General features: G+C 43.1%; 1 protein-coding gene across 30 annotated transcripts in view; it reads left to right on the top strand.

Moving 5' to 3' along the window:
* The window catches only part of LOC127004981 (period circadian protein-like), a 141,040-nt gene that overhangs the window by 46,930 nt on the left and 75,348 nt on the right, over positions 1-18,762 (top strand). The gene's annotated exons all lie outside the window — the stretch shown is intronic.

The raw sequence follows: 18,762 nt of genomic DNA, 5'->3' as shown, positions 1-18,762 counted from the left end.
TCTCACCCTCCTCTCGCAACACTGTCATTTAACTTTTGGTGTTTGATACTTTTTGGTACATACTTTTACTTCCATTCCAATAGACTACAGCCCTCACCACCCTGGCACCCTTCCTTCCACCTCAGCCTTTCATTTCACCTTCCTTTTGTTTCCCATCACTGCTCAAAAGACAGTTTTAACCAATATTCATAAATTTTAAATCAACAAAATCCTTTAAAGTCAATGGAAGAATTGAACTGTGATGATTAGAACATTTACTTCAGTACTCATCATTTTGATTTGTTTGCTCAGTAAAGTCTCAAGAAAAAACTGTATTTAATGTGTAAATGGTGAAGAATAAGTAAGTTTACATCATGTTCCTTTTTGAATTCTTTGCATGCCAATACACACTTTGTTTGTGTCTCCATGTAAGAAGCACCACTTGTGTGAAGTGTAAGTGTTGTGCACACACACACACACACACACACACACACACACACTGATGCATGACAACATTCATATCCTCAAGTAGATGGATGAGTTCATGGATAACTTTCATTGTTCAGATTCACTTGATTGTTGTTGTGGAAGTTGTAATTGCAGGATAAAGTCACCCATGAGTCAGGTTGTTACTAGTGTGTCAGTGGGAGTGTGGCCAAGGTTGGCAGGCCGGGGCAGAGCAGGCCACTCATGGGAGTCCGTCATGAAGGTTTTGCCCGGAGCTGTAGTATAAGTGTGATGTGCTAACCCACAGGATACTGAGAAGAACCGTGCCTCATCACAGGTCTCACAGTATTCACAGTCCACCAGCGCTTGAGGCCGAGGAGCATCGGCCCCGGCAAACAGGACAAAATGACCATCGAACCACGCCATGAGAACTCCAGGTGAGTGTGACGTGAAGCAGTGTTTGAGGGGGCCAGAGTGGGGCGGGGTGGGGGCAGTCAGCAGTACAGTACTCATTCTTCCTCTGCTGGAGTTGTGAGGTAAAGTGAGGTAACGGTTGGGGCAGCAGGGAGCGGTGAAAAGGTTCATGGGTCTTATCAGAGCTTGGTGGGGCTGAGATTGGGTGGGGCATTGTGGGCAGGGTGGACAGGGGCAAACAGGGCCTGCAGCAGCAGCAGCAGCAGTGGGAGCAGCAGCAGCAGCAGCAGCAGCAGCAGCAGCAGCAGCAGCAGCACAGCGTCACTAACTCACCCTTCTGGCCTGGCGTTGGGAGTTGTCAAGCTCTGATGTTACTTGTTTTCACCTCTCCCTCCATCCATACACAGTCAGGGAGTGTGGAGTGTTGTTGTCCGGGTGAGAGGGAGTGAGAGGGCCACCCACCCATGGAGCGCAGCCACCACCCGGATAACCGCCTGGATAAGCCTCCAAAGCCTTGAGTGATCCTTTCTTCCCCTGACTCATTCACTCACTCTGCTCTTCCTCCTCTGCTGGTGTTTCACTCTCATTCAGGAGGAGGAGGAGGAGGAAGGGGGAGTCACTAACATGAGCCATACAGGTCCCTTTGAGCTCATTGGTCTGGACCTTTGCATGGTCTCACTCTGGTCTAGTCTAGCCATCATGCCTCAGTGGCCACCGTGCCTGAAGTGGTCATCATGCGTTAAGTGGTGTGGATGCCTTGTGTATATATTTAATGGCACTGTGTTTTGTGCATACTGTCAATCATGTCATGATATAATTCTTGCTAAAATCAAAGTATACTAGTGAGAAAGGTATAGGTCTATACTGATAGAGATTAAATTGATCTCTTTTACTTTCTTAGATATTCAGGATTTTCTTGGTTGTAACATGTATTGTATTAGCATAGATAGACAGGTAGGCTGATGTCCTTGGTAGATCAGCAGGTATGAAGGAAGGTAGTGTTTTGAGGTAGCAGCACTATGGCTTGATTGTGTTTAGTGAACACAGACACAGCCATAGATGAATAGGTAAGTAGTGTCTTGAGGTAGTAACTCTACAGAGTTAGAATTGGTGTTTTAGTAAATAGGAACATACTTCAGTGGACAGTAATTTAATATTTAATTGCATTTAGTAAACACTTCTCTACTACCTCTTTATGCAATGGCAGCCTTAAGGGGGACTCTGGGGCCTTGTAGGCCCTTGTTTCCTTTAAGCAAGCCCTTACTTCCTTTCATGCCCCTCCCCTTAGCTCCTCATATATTTCAAAACAATTTTTCTTTCTCTCAACACAACCTCAGCTGACCCTTTTGCCCCAAGGAAGTCCCCCTCCCCTTAACCCCCCCTAGAAATATCCATGAGTCAGCTCAGCAGTGTGTTCACAAGACACCCACCTTGTTACACCAGACAACATGGATAGGCTGGTAGGCAGTCAGGTAGATAGTAGTAACAAATAGCCACATTTCCTGGTATCAAAGACGCTGTTTTTCCCCCTTAAAATTACCTTGAAAAATACTCATGTTTTCTCTGTGACAGGAGTGATGAGTCAAGGTAGGTATTGGCCAATATTTGATTCACAACAGCCCCGTACACAATAGACCAATAGACCAACTTTGTCATTCGCAAGTCTTTTGTAAAATATAAAGTATTTTCTTTGGCATCATTTTGATCTATAAGACTTAAGTTGCATGTCATTAGATGCTTAGTGGATTAAGGAGAATGCTGCAGACACAGCCACACAACGTTCATGCTTTGTGTTTAGCTCTGGTGTTGCATGGTCATGGTCAGGAGTCAAGTTTCCATGATCCTGAATGATGAAAATTTTGTTCATTTATTATCAGGCTGTAGCCAGCCAGCATCACAGGCTGCTTCAGTCATCCAAATTACTGGGCTGGTTGGCTCTGAGGTAGTGTTCAGCTTGTGTCCACAGGTATGTGATGTTGCACCTTGATCATAACAGTTGTGTCACGAGACAGGTATTGCTACCTCACTATCCTCAGAGGGCTCCGTGGTTTTTAGTTTAGCAGAGGAACCATTCCTTTCCGTTGTTCATGCAAGTCACTGACGGTAAGTGATGGTTCCTCTACAGCAGCTGTGTTGCCGTGCTTAACGCTGGCCACAGACAGACACAGACGGGGCCAGGATGGCACCCCTGGGAGGTAGCTCAAGAGTTCTTGTGCAGAGGGTAGGCGACAGGTGTTGATTAAAATCATCACTAAAGATAAATGAGTAAATAAATTCAAACCAGACTCTTTGGAAATACTTGTAAGTGTTTGATAAAATTAACTTGTTTTTTATAACAATTCAAATTTCTTGTAAATACAATAATTTTCTAAATCAAGGCGCATCTTTGATGCCGGGAAATGTAGTATCAGTGTAATGGTACGGTTGACATACAGTTGGTAGCCAGGCAGGTAGACTGATAGCAACTAAAACTGACAATATTGTGGTTTTGTTTTGTTTGTAGTTCATGATAGAAAGAAGCGAACAAGTAGTGTTAACGTAGAGCAGTTTGAGTAAATCTGTACTGTGTAATAATTTCTTTCCCTTCCATGTGACCCCTTGCCTTGCCAAGGGGTCATGGAGGGAAGTAGTTTGTAATGAAGCTTTCTCCCCCTCTCTGTTCTTGCAGTGACATGGTGCTCTCTGTCACCAGCTCCACGGGCTCCCCGGGCGAGTACAAGTCCAGCGACGACAGTATGCAAAACATCTCAGACAACTCTGAGAACAGCGAGGTGAGTGTGGGCCGCTGGGCCGGGCTGGGCCGGGCTCATCTTAGAGAAAATTGCATTCCTTCCTCAAGTCAAGGGGAATTTTCAACATGTATGGATGTACATGACACACAGTTTTAACATTGTTGTATTGTTGCTCCACTCACCACACAGAACACCACATACTTTTGTAGTGGAGCAGTGGATGAATGGAAGAAAGTGAGCAATTGTGTAGTTAATGCAAATATGACTGACAGTTTAATATGGAGATAGAGTTATGGATGGTGAGGACAGGTTGTGAATTTGTGTTTTCATGAGCGGCCGTGTGTTAGTCAGCCGGCCTCCTCTAGTCACCTGATATTTTTGTGCGTCCTCGTGTCTCATTATTTCAACCTGCCTTCTGCTTCCTCAGATCTCGGGGATGGGGATGAAGTGGAACATCCCGCGCGCCAAGTGTCAGCGGCCGGTGCTGAGTGACCCGCCGTGGCTGGAGGACGTGAAGTTGACGCCGGAGCTGCTCTACAAGTACCAGCTGGAGACCAAAGAGCTGGTGGATGTCCTTCGCCATGACATGGACAAACTCAAGAGTGTGCGGCAGGTGGGTGCTGAGGAGGGCCTTGGTACTGATGCTGGGAGTGGTTCTGGAGCCCAGGCCAGGAATGATGCTGGGACCGCCGCTGGGGACAAAGGCGATGCTGGGGACAGTGCTGGGATGTTTGCTGGGGCCATGGTTCATGCTCGGGCTGATGCTGGGGCTGGTATTGATGCTGGGGTAGTTTCTGGAGCCATTGTGAGGGCTAACACTGGTTCTGGTGCCAGCGTGCCTGCTGGCAGCAGTGCTAGGATGGTGTCAAGGCCGTTAGGGTGGCTGGAGGTGGTGACACAAACTTCGCACCTAGAGCCGGGCCTTGGCATGAGGCCTGTGATGGTGGTGCAGACTCAGACCACACAAACACGTGCCCATTGGCTGTGAGGTGTTCTGAGCCTCTTTTCTGACGGCGCGTCAAAACTGAAAAATCCAAAATAACAAAGTTCGCGTCAGACGAAATCAAACGAAAAATCCAAAATAACAAAGTTTGTGTCAGATGAAATCAAACGAAAAATCCAAAATAACAAAGTTCGCGTCAGATGAAATCAAACGTGTAAATTTAAAAAACTATTTTCTTTCGGTATGTTGATCACAGTTCTGTTACTTTCACTGTTGTAGTATTAAATAGTTTGTGATGAGTCATAAAGACACTCTGATGGTCTTTCTGGAAACAATTGGTGTTTGTGTAATGAAACAGTCGCACTACACCGTAACAGAAAGAATTAGCCACCGTGAAAACTGATATTTGAAAAAAAAAATATTGCCCTCACAGATATTAGATGTATTGTCACTTGTAGTTTTGTAGCACATGGCTGTATTGTTGTAACTGTTTGTGATAACAAAGGCAGACCTGATGTAAGCAACGATAGACCTTTGGTAACTGTTGTATGTTGCACTAGCGTGAGAGTGCCCTGTGGAGCATTTGCGGTGTGGAGGGTGGCGGCACCCTGTGAGGCCCTTTGAAGGGTAGACATGTTCAGCCCACTCTGGATGACTTGACAGTCTGTCCAGCCAGCCTGAAACGGGCACATCGCTGGTGGAGGTTTTCCCTCCAACATCTTAGTGGCAACACACTGCTACACTTGTACAAAGAACCACTCCGCAGATTCCCCTCCCTTCCTGCCCTCCCCGTGATAGTTGACAGTCATTGGCTTGAGAGAGAGTTCCTCTGTCGCCCAATGTTAGGCTCAATCAACTCTTGAAAATGTTGTTGGCTTCCTTGTTGTACTCAGTTATCCCCCCCACCCCCCACCCCCCTGATGGACCAACCCCATGACTTCCCAAAGTCTCTGCAGCACCGTGCTGCCTGACACACACACGCAGCACTCTGCAGAAGCCAAGCCAAGGTATTACATGACATCCTTAGCCATTGGGCTCATAGTGTAGTCACAGTAGATAGCAAGAGTAGTTTCTGCTGCAGATTCTACATACAAAAAAAATTTCAGTGTGGTCCAGCCATCAGCATTCAGATTTCCACGATCTGTTCCACCACCTTGAGGGTCTGTGGTGGACGAAGTGTATGTAGTCTGCAGCACTACACGCCAACGCTACAAATGGAATTATAACCTTGACATATTAAATGACAGCAGTTTTATGGGTAAAACATGACCAGCAGTTTTGAATACATGTTCACTACTGCATTTTATGCATTTGCAATGTAAACACACCTACACACACACACACACACACACACACACACACATGCATCCATACAAAGAGATCTGCTTGTGTGGGACAGGGCATCAGCAAAGGGGCATGGGAGGAAATTAAAAAAGGCAAGATGCCTGAGGGATGTAAAGGAACACAGTTTAAAACCTGGATACAACAAACTGTGGAACAGCTTGGACCATTTCATTGTTCAGTCCAAAACTTATGGGAATTCAGAGATAGATTCAACTAATGAAGACCAAGATGGAACCCCACAAGTGTAGCTCATTTGCTGTGTATATACATTTCACAACTAGATAATTACAATTAGGTAAACACACACACACACACACACACACACACACACACACACACACACACACACACACACACACACACACACTATTAGAGCTTAGCTCGGGCCTCGTAGACTACAAATAGGTAAATACACACACATCTACAAACATGCAGTAGTCATCAGCATGTCTGTTTCTGTCTTGCAGCCAACCATGGTGGATGACCAGCTGTCGTATCTATACAACGAACTTGAGGTGGAGGGGACCAGTACCTACCTGAACCTGTAGGCCGTTGTCACCTCCTCCTCAGGGGAAGACCAGGCAGGCACGTCATCACAGGTGAGCAGTCATCCAGGTGTTGGGGGTCACGGGAGAGGTTGTTAAACAGTACAGCTAATGTTCACATTGTACTTAAAATCATAATTAACCCCAAATGCCCTGAAAACCACAGCAAAGTATTTGAATGCATCTTCAAATATTACATTCAACAAAAAGTGTTAAGTACCACATTGTGATGCAAGAATCATATTTGTGGGGGCTCCTGCAAATCCCTAAGAGACCCACTGACAATGTTTGGGGTGCTCTGTAATTTATGGATCTTCATGTGTCAAGGGTAACATCAGGGAACGATTGTATTCTTATTCAGTGAGTGAACGGGCGTATTAATTCCCACATTTGATTTTTGAGTTTTCAAAGTCTGCTCTTCCTCCTCCCCTCAGCAGCCACCAGCCCCAAGAAGGAAGCGAACATCATCCTACTTCAGCAAGATGGCGATGCTGCACGAAGAGGACGCTCCCCTGCCCCCCGCTGACGCCTGGTGTTGCCACCGTCAGCCTGCCCTGGAGACCTCCAGCTCCTCCTCGTAAAGCTTTCCTGCAGGGGCCGACACTCCCCTTTCTTAGCTTGATGAAGGAGGACAACAAACCTCCTCGAGTACCTTGTTCAGTCCCTGCTCCTTGGTCTGAGGAACTACTGATGCTGAATGATCCCAGACTTCTGTTTCCTCCCTTGGTTGGTTGCTAACGGGAAGACTGTTTGTCATTTTGGGGGAAGCTCATCCACTCACGACGGCAGAACTGACCGCGCAAAGAACTTGGTTTGTGACATTAACTATCCGAAATGCGTGTAACTAGAAATAATCACGTCAATTCCCATAGCTCCAGCTCCATCTAAAGAGGAGACTGCACATCCCCATGAGGCAGTCATTCACAAACGTTAAGAAATTTGCGTCAATTTCATGACTTTGAACGCTTGGAAAACTTAGTGATGCTTTGCCTCCCAGCACCCTGGTGGTGGTGGGGGCGAGCAGTGCCGAGCTGTACCTGTGTTGAACTGTATGTTGCTACCTGGATAGTGTGGGAGACATGGTAATACTGGAAGGCTATGGGAGTACTAGTAGTTGTGAAATACTGCTAGAGAATGGGTTGAACTAGTAAATAATGGTAAAACTGGATTGCTATGGAAATACTAGTAATTGTGGAATGGTGCAAGAGAAAGGTTTAAAGCTTGAACACTGCAGGAGAACTAGTAATTAATGGTAGAATGGGAATGCTATGGAACTGCTAGCACTTGCAGAATGCTGCAAGAGAGTGGGTGAAAGATTGAACACCTCACAGAGCTAGTAAATATGAGAACCTCCACACATACTGAACACTGTGGGAGATATCAAGAAAGGCCAAAGGAACACTAGGAGGAGATTAGGAAAATGGGAAAGCTTGCACACTAGAATAGGAAAGCCTGAATGTTATTGGAAGACTGGTAGTAGTGAGAACAGACAAAAATAAAAGACTCGTAACATAATCCGTTCTGTTGCTGCTGTGTGGGTCTGCAGCTCATGTTGAAGAAAGGATCAGTGTGGTGTCCTGCGTCTTCTGTGCCTGAGAACATGAATCTGGAGAGTAGGAGAAGCCTGGGAAGAAACAATGATAGGAACGAGGGGTGAGAGAAGATAGGGAGAGGGGTGAGATAGGGTAGTGGTGGACCATGTCATAGGTAAGGGAACGGTGAACTGAATTTGGGAGTTGATAGGCAAGGGCAGGGATGAAGTGTATCTAGGCAGGGTGAGGCAGGGTCGGGTGTTGTGGCAGGGGTTGTACTGTCTTCTAGTGCTTGGTGGGCAGTCCTTGACCCGGCACAGATGAGGTCAGGAGTAGAGAATAAGTTAGTGTGTGAGGGAAGGAGAGGCTGGTAACTCCTGACACCCTCGACCTCACCAGCCACTGATACGCACCCTGAGCCACACTCGTAACAACAACAATAAGAGCAACAACATCACTCAGGATACTTTGTAGTTAGCATTATATTTATGTCTCTTGATTAAGCTGATGTGTATAGTTTTTCTCCATGTAATTTTTCCTGTGACTTTTTTTCCACTCATTATAATTCTTGTCACTTCCATCACAAATCCTCAACAACCCTTTCATGGTGAAGTACGAAGCTGGAGTCTTCAATGCTTTCCTTCCTCTACATGACTTTTTTTAATCAAAGATGACTTAAGCTGATCTGTAATTTAGCTTTCAGTCTTCTAATTATTTTTTCTCATGACCATTCACACCACTATGTGATGTAGAGTTCTTGAAAGTTCTCCTCCCTTTGCTTTTCTTCATTCTTTATGGACGGTGAATGTAGCTGGTGCATAATTCTAGTACTTGGTCGCCTTAGTCAAGTTTTAGCGACTTGTGTTGCCTTCACCATGTATTCATATTAGCAAGAGGTTTACTTTTTCTATAACTGAAGCAGAACTTAACTGGGACACGATTAAGTTTTCAGTCCTTGTAAGTCGCTTTATTGACTTCTATTTTCTACTCCATGCACATGGCAGATTGCTTGGCTTCTTCAGACAGCACCTCTTGTGAATTACATTTTCAATCCACATGTCACTTTTTTACGTAATTACCATTTTCTACTCCATCTATTCATGTCGGCATATGAAGCTGGGTTCTTCAAAGCTTTCCTTCCTCTTTTTGTAATTTTTTATTAACTGAAGCAGGACATAGCTTGTATATATTTCAGTTATTATTTCTATAAGTCAAGTATTTATGTCATCACATGAAGCTGGATTCTTCAAACTTACCTTTCTTTGAGTATTTGCTGTCTTCATTGATTGAAGTTAGACTTTGCTGGAACATAACTTAGTTTTACTCATCAATTGAGTAAGCTTCATTATTCTTTAATATTCAAGCCACTGATTTATATTAGACTAAGCTGGGTTCTTCATAGCTTTCCTTTTCCTGTCCCTACTTATATTGTCCATTGAAGCTGGAAATTGTGGCACACTCCATCTAGTTCACTTATCAGTTAAGATAATTTCTTTATAATCTCACCCACTCATGGTGATGTATGAAGCTGGGTTCTTCATAGCTTTCCTGTTTTTCTTGAATTTTATACTATGTTAACTAAAGCTGGACTTAGTTGGTACATAATTATTGTTCACATGTCAGTTCAGTAATATTTTTACTGCTGTTCTCCACCCATTCATGTTGGTGCATGGAGCTGGGTTCTTCATTGCTCTTCTTTTGTTTACCTCCACACATTGTTAATTGAAGCTGGACTTTGCTGGCACACAGTAATTTAGTTTTCGGTTTAGTTATAAATGTTAATATTTCCTTCACCCTTTTAGTTCAAAATGTGAAGCTGGGTTCTTCATAGTTAGCTACTTTCCATTACTTGCTTTCGTATTTTGTTGACTGAATATGAACTGTGCTGGGAAGTGACTTAGTTTTCACTCCAGTTTAGTCAGGTTGTTAATAGTTTGCTCCAGCTATTCATGCTGATTTATGAAGCTGGGATCTTCATATGTTTCCTTTCTTTAATTATTTCTTTACTCTATAAAGTTGGCAGATAACTTTTTAATCTGTACAATCAGATTTTATACATTTTTCTTTTTCAGCCATTCTTGTTAACTTATGAAGCTGGGTTCTTCAAAGTTTTGGTTCCGACTTTATTTCCTTCAATATCACCCGGTGGGATACAGTATTGGGTTTCCACTCATCCATGCACTGCTTATTATTGTATCTCCTCGCACATGATGCTTGGTTTTCATAATTCTGCCTCCTCTCCTTTTTTTTCCATCCATATATCACTGCTTGTATTTATTCATGTTCATTCTTTCTCCTGCAATTTCTCCTTTTAGTATATAGAAATGAGGTTTTTGAAGATTCTCCTAAGTCTCTCACGTCCTCATTCACTCCTTTTACCCCATCAGCAACCTTCTACCCTTTCATGACATATATTTTTTGTTCTTAGAGTTGTCCCTGCTAGCGCCTCCTTTCCTTCGTGGAGAGGACACACCTGTACATTAGTAGCTTCATTCACTCATTTCATTCTTCACACCTACAAAGAGCCTTGATTGTGCTAGCAAATCAAGAAGTACAAGCGGGTGGTTAGTCTCAACAGGTCCACAAACCGTCACCCAAGACCAGGTTCATGTTTCTACAGCGTTGTCGCGTCAATGATGTTAATGATAAGTAAGGGACCTTGCTGTCAAAACCAGGTTGATTATATATAATTATTCATGCATTCATTTGTACAGTTGGTCATCCTTCATTCCTACCCCAAATGTTTTCAGCGTATAAGTTTTTTTCGTAATTTATTGTCTGTTGTAATTAGTTTTCTTTATGCCCAATCCTCGCTCCTGACTTGACTTAGGGCCACTTTCACAGTCACTTTGTTTGTTTGATCGTTACTAATGGCTGTTATCGCCGCTATAGTATTTCCATATAAAACTGGCTGATGGGGTAGTGGCGGCTGCGGGTTAGCCTAGCCTCAAGACCTTGCCACACACTCTCAACACCTCTCGCTCTCAGCAGCCGCCACTACCCCATAGGCTAGTTTCACGTGAAAACTATAGCGTTGATCGCCGCCATTGGTAACGATCAAAACAAACAGTGACTATGAAAGCCCTTAGCCACAGCCAGTCCTCACCCTTGGGAAATACTGATTCTGAATGCGCGCGTTCAAACAGTTATACCTTAAGCTGTAGAGGCGTCATTATTTTGTTGTGTGTATAAAAAGGTGAAGAAATTTTTAAGGAAAACCATATTATATTGTTAATTTTGTAATAAAACCTGAAGATATGTGTTGATTCATTCCAGAGAGCTGCACCTAATGTTGAAAAGACGTTTTTTTGAAGGGGAACCATGGCATATTAGGCATTTACTTTGTGAACACGTTTTTTGAAGGGGAACTATGGCATGTTAGGCATTTGTGGACACGTTTTTCGAAGGGGAACTATGGCATGTTAGGCATTTACTTTGTGGACACGTTTTTTTGAAGGGAAACTATGGCATGGTAGGCATTTACTGTGTGGGAAGAAGCATACATATTCCACTAGGGAGCGTACCCAGAGCTGTTAAGGGTATTGGATCGGTACTCTTAAACGCTAACGATTCTCACGTAAATTATTTCTAAAGGACAAAATAGAGGTAAAATGCGTTCTCATGAGTGTTTTTTAGAATTCATGGAACAAGCCGTGTCAAACTTCCACCAGTGTAAAAAAAAGATACCCCTGGAAAGGCCCACAACTCCCACGAAAGCCATGTCATATGTGTATAGGTACTTGGGGACGAAATGTTTAATAGTATGGCCCTTGGCATTTTTCTTAATGAGTACCTAAAGGTCTCTCTCTCTCTCTCTCTCTCTCTCTCTCTCTCTCTCTCTCTCTCTCTCTCTCTCTTAATCTATCTATCTATCCCCATACATAATCACACAGTAGCTTGAGAGAGGATTACCAAGAGCTGATGCAATGGGGAGCAAAACCAAGCATGTCTACAATAAATTCTAAAAAAAAATTCCAACGAGTGCAATACAAAGCTAAATAAACTCTGCATGAAAGTCACATATAAACAACAACAAAAAATGAACTCAGAACATCAAAAAGCTCTGGGAAGAAGAAAATATTGGCCAGGCCAAAAACCGAGACGAGACAAAATCGCATCAGTTCACAATTGCCAGATCATCGTATTCAGAGTATAGTATTGACCGGTTTCTGACGCCTAACTATTGCCAAGATACATCAGGAATGAACTATTTTAACGATAATTATAAGTGAATCTCCTTATTGGGGTCCACGAGACAGTTTTTGGGTCGGAAGTCGGTAAATATAAGAGGCTGAGTAAGACAATCTGGCACCGTCGCATCATTTGACACGGCAGACAAAGCTTCAGAGGAGGATCGAACACGTGGCGGGGAGGACCATTGACCACTGACCCTCTGAAGACTGTAACACGTTCAAATATATAGTGTGACGGACAGCAACACTTGGATTACCATGAAGGAGAGAAGAGGCAGCAGGGACTCTCTCGTGGCCAGGTAACATGTGTACAGGTATATATAGGGTCATTCTTAGGCATTTGACAAGTCTTTCGTAGGAGTTTTGAACATTTGTGGTAGTTTAGTGACCCTAGTGGTAGTCTGACCCTCCTTCTGTATTGTTATGCCGGACGTGTTACTTGGGTTCAGTGTCGTCAGAGACTCCGTGGGAGGGAGATATGTAAAGACCTTGCACAGCTTCTGTAGTTTAATATTCTTCCTTAGTAGTACACTTCACTCTTCACTGGCCACTAGCTTACTATGACTGGGACTGTCTCCTCTCGCCCTCTTCTCCTATATATATATAGAACAGTACAGTCTAGAACGTTACAGTATATTGTTGCTAGGGCTTCCCCGGCATCCATGGGGCTCTAGAAGAGGCTCCGGAAGGGAGAGCAGGCAGGGGGGGCGAGGAGCAAAGCCTCGTCCGCGCCCATAGCTACCAGCATCAGAGCACTCCAAACGGGAAGTGTTGCCAACTCGCACATACTTTTGCTACATGTTCTTGTATGATCTAAAATATGCTGTAACATTCTCGACTGTGCTTTTCTGGATATATATGGGAGAGAAAATCAACAGTCATAGTAGCAATGAGTGAGTCTGAAGTGGTATTGCTACTGGGAAAACTCACAGATCTCTGACAGCTGGCACCTGGCACCGTCCGGCTTAGATCATACAAGAACATGTAGCAAAAATATGTGCGAGTTGGAACATTCCCGCCCGCTTCCCTGGCACAACAGTATCATGAATTGTTATTTATTATAGGAGCGGCAAGTAGCGGGCTTTTTTTTGTACTCTTTGTTGCCCTTGAGCCGTGTCCTTTGATATAAAAAAAAAAGGAACATACATTACAACCCGACTCATTTCCTTTTTAGGTATATGGAGATAGTTGATGTGAAGGCGAAAGCGACTGAATATTGACCTCAGTGTTAACGAAAATACGAACTTAGAAACAAATATCGCCTGAAAAGAGACTCTAGTAGCTAATAACGCACGACGTGGAAAAGTATAGTGTGTCAGACAGAAAACAACATCAAGAACCCTAGAAAATATAGAGGCAACAGGGACTCAGTAGAAGGCAATAAGGCAATAAAAATTCATGTAAAGCCTGTGGGTCGAGTTCTTAACCCGTACTGTACTAGCGACGCGTATACGCGTCAGTAATTTGTTTAGAAATACTAGCGACGCGTATAATAATGTCGTAATGGCGCAAACACCTTTACGCTGGAAATACAGCGACTTAGTATACACGTCGGGCTTGCTAAACACACCGTTACAGGATGTAGGGTTTATTTTGCTACAGAGACTGCTGCAGACAATGGCAACACTGCGCGAGTGCGTTTGTAGCATTGGCAACATTATTCAAACTGGGGGAGGAATCACAAAGCGACCCAGACATCAAGATCCAAGATCAAGACCAAATGTAAAACAAATGTCGCCGCAGTCCATTCCTTTTGCCATATGGCGATAGACAGTGAGTTTGAGGTGTTCTTCATCTGAAGAAGACATTAGGAGCACTCTCAGAGGTAAATGTCCAGAGAGCGCCCATCTCACCGCGGTACTTCTCACCCTAACCATGGGTTAGATCTCATAATTCTATGCATTTTGAACTCTATATATATGCCCTCGCAAATTGATGAGTCGCTGCTAGCGATTTTGAAAAGTTAGTGTTTTTGGTAATTATTGAAAATCACTTCGCGCTCCAAATAGGATGATTGGCCTCCATATTGTACTTAAGGGACGAAATACGTCCCCAACCATAATAATATGAAGGCGGAAAAACTAAAATTAATGAAAAAGTGGTAAAGGTAGTGAAAAGACATATTATACATACACGCGGGCTGTGTTTACATGGCGACGCCATTGTGATGTGAGCAGCGTTGCCAACGATCCGGTTAGCGGTGGTCAGCCAGGTTAGCGATGGTACGTTTAGTTAGTTAATAGCCCACGCATGAGACCAGGTCCACCACGCGGTGGTTATTTTTTTGAACACGCACTTTTGCTTACCCAAAGGCTTTGCAAGAAGGTTTGGGCCGGAGTGTAGTATTAGGTAAGGTGCGTGTTCCAAAAAATAAATAAATAAATAAATAAATAACCACGCGTGGTGGACCTGGTCCACATGCGTGGGCTAATGGCTAACTAAGCGTACCATCGCTAACCTAGCGTACCATCGCTAACCGGATCGTTGGCAACACTGCTCACTTCTATGGCTGCGCCATCAACATACATCGCGCGTATGTATAATATGCTTTTTCACCCATTTACCACTACTCTTTTGTCTACCTATTTTCTGAAGTTTTCCGCCTTCATATTATGGTTAAAGCGATTATGATTTCGTCCCTTTAAGTACAATATGGAGGGTAATATCGTATTTTTAGAGGTGGGGAACAAAGTATCCCAGTCCCCCCCGTGACGCCTCTGCTTGGAGGCGGCCAAAAACTCACTATCTTTTAAAAAATCGCTGTAGCGATTCTATCAATTTGCGAGGCATATGGGGTTCAAAATGCATAGAATTATGAGATCTAACCTCATGGTTATAAGTGAGGAAGTACCTGCGGTGAATGGGCAACCTTTCTCTGAACACTTTACCCTCGCAGACTCTGGTTCGGACCCAAGGATTATGTGCTGTTACCCAGCCACACCGTGGTAACACTTCTTGAGTTCTCTTGCGAAAAGTAGGTCCTATAGGAAATGTTTTTTTTTTCAATTTTCCATCACATGGAAACATTTTCAAGAAAAAAAAAGGCCAAAGTACTGGGCAAGCCAAAAATATTCTAATTAAAACGGCCGGTGGCAAGTATACGGAGTTAAACCAACAGGCGTGGAGTGAAGCATCTTGGGGTGACAGAACATCTCAAACTTCATCCATATTCCTCTTTTGACGTGTAATGACCCTGGGGTGTATTGGGCTTGTTCTGAAGGACCTCAGGGGGTATTATATCAGTGTCAGCATCCTCCCGAGCCGTGAAGGGGAAGGAGTGTTTACACAGGCATTGAGGACTGTCAGGTGGGGAATTCAACGTCGCCAGATTGTCGTACTCAAAGCATGAAGTATTTACTGGTTTCTGACGCCTAACTATTGCCAAGAAACATCAGGAATTAAATATTTTAACGATGAATATAAATGAGTTTCTGTTATTGGAGCCCAGAAGACAGTTTTGGGAGTAGGAAGTCGGGAAACATGAGGCAGAGTACGACAATTTGGCAAACGTTGGGTGGGATGGTTTGACGCTGAGTCCATGTAGCTGATGTAAACATTGAGTTCGAACCCCCGCAGTGGACTGAGAGAGAGAGAGAGAGAGAGAGAGAGAGAGAGAGAGAGAGAGAGAGAGAGAGAGAGAGAGAGAGAGAGAGAGAGAGAGAGAGAGAGAGTAAAATAAGCCAACATGGAATAGAGGAGAGGACAGGCTGTTTTGGAAAGACAGGAAGAGAGAAGGAGTAGAAAGCTAGACAAGAGGTGAAAGAGAGAGAAGAAGAAAGAAAAGAAAGGAGGAAGACTTAAGAGAAGGAATCTAAAATAATAATAATAAGAATAATAGAAGAAGAAAGAGGATTGGAGAGAGGGAAGATGCAATTATTGAAACAAGAGAGAGAGAGAGAGAGAGAGAGAGAGAGAGAGAGAGAGAGAGAGAGAGAGAGAGAGAGAGAGAGAGATTAATGGGCCCTAAAAGTGAGTGGGTCTAGCCTATCACCGTAATGTACGTAGCTACTGTAAACTTAATGTGTCCTGCGTCTCCTTCATTGAGTCGAGGGTAGAGGGGAAACCATAGCAGTGTAATGGACCTAAACGAACGCCATTCAGCCCAATGATTTAAGCGGCTCAGTAGTTTAGCTTTATCCTGTTCAGTGTTCATAGCTTATAAAATCGAATAAAAATAGTAAAATAACCTGAAAAATCCATTAAGGTGAAGTCTAAGCCAAAGCCATGACACAAAAGACCTAGACATACACAAAATCTACTAATAATCTAATAAAAACACAAATAATAGATCAAAAATACTTAAAATTGTTAGTAAAAGTTAAAGAAAATATGAAAGTAAAGTTGAAAATAATCTATGGTTAGTTATACAGGTTTCATTTACGTTCAATATTTTTTTTAACTTATTAATTATTACTGAACTATTTTTATGATATTATTTAGCTATTCTTCTTCTCATTCAACTATTCTTTCTTAATGTTCCTGAATCTCTCTATATGTTTTGAAATATTGCAGGTGGACTTATTTAGCCTATTATTTAACTATTTTTTTTATATTATTTAGCTATTATTATTAGGCTATTATTCAGCTATTCTTTTTCTTAATGTTCCTGAATCTATCTATCTATCTATCTATCTATCTATCTATCTATCTATCCGTCTATTCTATCTATCTATCTGTCTATCTATCTATATATGTTGTATCGCGTGAGCACTTATTAATTACCCATCTAGCTAACTTTTTATTATTAGCATTTAACTTACTATTATTAAATTTTTTCTTCGTATATGTGTTTCCTGAATCTATAGGCTATAAAACCGTTTTGAAAGACTGGCAAATGGAATGTTAATTAAGAGAACTGATGGCCTGTATTATTGAGTTTGTGAGTCGATTGCAAATTAATGGAAAGTATATTATATCCATTTAGAGAGAGAGAGAGAGAGAGAGAGAGAGAGAGAGAGAGAGAGAGAGAGAGAGAGAGAGAGAGAGAGAGAGAAGCAAGGTGGAAGAGAGAGAAAGAGAGAAGGAATGACGGGAGGAAGAAGAGAAACGAAGATAAAGAGGAAGAATGGTGGGAGAAAGTATGAGCAGAGAGAGAGAGAGAGAGAGAGAGAGAGAGAGAGATGTAGCCAGCCAACTTTTAACATTTTTTCACCCATACTAAAATCTTTCCCTCACGCCCTCGTCCCTCGTGGTGATGACAGAGGAGAGGGGAAAGAGCAAGGAGGTGAGAGATGGAACAGAAGGGGAGGGATAGAGGCTTGAAGATCTCGAGGGAGCATAATAAGAAGCCTAGACAAGTTCCTCTCACACTAAAAAGAATATGATGATTGATAAATATACCCCACAGACGTTTGCGCACTTTAAAAAGACGATATATGAATAACTAGATTGGAAGTTTTGATGAGTCATAGTGAAAAAAGTTTATGGAAATGACACTTTTGGGAAATATGGGGATTATTGTTTTTTGTATCTTGAATATCTAAATCACCATAAAAAAGAGTATCAATTCCATCAAAAGAAAACATGAAGTAAAGAAGATATATATAATTAAATACTTATTGAATACTTGAGTTATTTTGTATCTTGAATATGTTAGTCAACTTAAAAAGAATAGCAGTACCATCAAAAGAAAGCAAAAGGTAAAGAAGATATATGTAATTAAGTAACAGATGAATTAACATATTATAATAACAACCTGAATTAGTGACTGAACATGAAAAGAGTAGCAATACCACCAGCACAAAGCAAAAGTACCAAAGTAAACAAACAACCACATTCAGTTAATCCGACACCAACTCCGCGTCCTGGGCGTGACCAAGATCAAAAGAAATTTATTTAGACGCTTGGGCGTGCCCTTCTTTGACCTACCCACGATGGTGGCGGCGGCAGGCGTCCACCCCTCATGGCAGGACTCTGTCATCCGCCCACCTGCGCCTTCCTCAGGAAGATGGGCAGCTGACGCGCCGAAATTTCTGGTGACGGTTAATTACGCCAGGTGATTGTTTTATTAGTTCATTTATCCATCTATTAATTTATTTGATGATGGTGTTATTCATTGCTATCAGTTATATTATTCTATCCTAATTTCAGTTACATTTCTTTCTTGTTCGGAGTCCCGACGAAGGTGTTCAACGGGCAGGCAGCGTAGGTCAGAGCCACATAGGTTTTGCCGCAAGTACGCCGTCGAACCCAACCTTCAACTCAGGGCAGGAGCGATGAAGCAGACTGAGCCTTAATGACCCCCCACTTACCACCTCCACCCCACCCCTCAACGAGCGCGAGAAGATGAAAGCCACAGTTCTCTTCCTCGGCGTTGCGTTACCTTTTCAATGCCAATTCGTTTTTCAATAAAGTCGCGCGTGTTCTGTAATCATATAAGAGACGAAGGCGGCACAGTTCGGGCATGCAGTGTGATGACCGTCGGTACATACAGACAGCTTTAGGCCCATGCCTTCCCGCGAAACCCCGTGTGTCGACGCAAATGGCAAAGTAGAGGTGATTGGGTATGCAGGGATGACTTTGCTGCAGCGCGCGTTAACGGGGATAGCCTCGATGGAATCTTGACGCTTGCTGTGATCAGCTGGTTTTCACGCCCGCGTGCGATAGACTAATATGGTCGAAGGGATTGTTAAG

Source organism: Eriocheir sinensis, chromosome 29 (assembly GCF_024679095.1).
Source record: "Eriocheir sinensis breed Jianghai 21 chromosome 29, ASM2467909v1, whole genome shotgun sequence".
In the NCBI taxonomy this organism is placed as follows: domain Eukaryota; kingdom Metazoa; phylum Arthropoda; class Malacostraca; order Decapoda; family Varunidae; genus Eriocheir; species Eriocheir sinensis.
The sequence above is the reverse complement of the archived record's forward strand: the minus strand, read 5'-3'. Positions and strand labels throughout refer to the sequence as shown.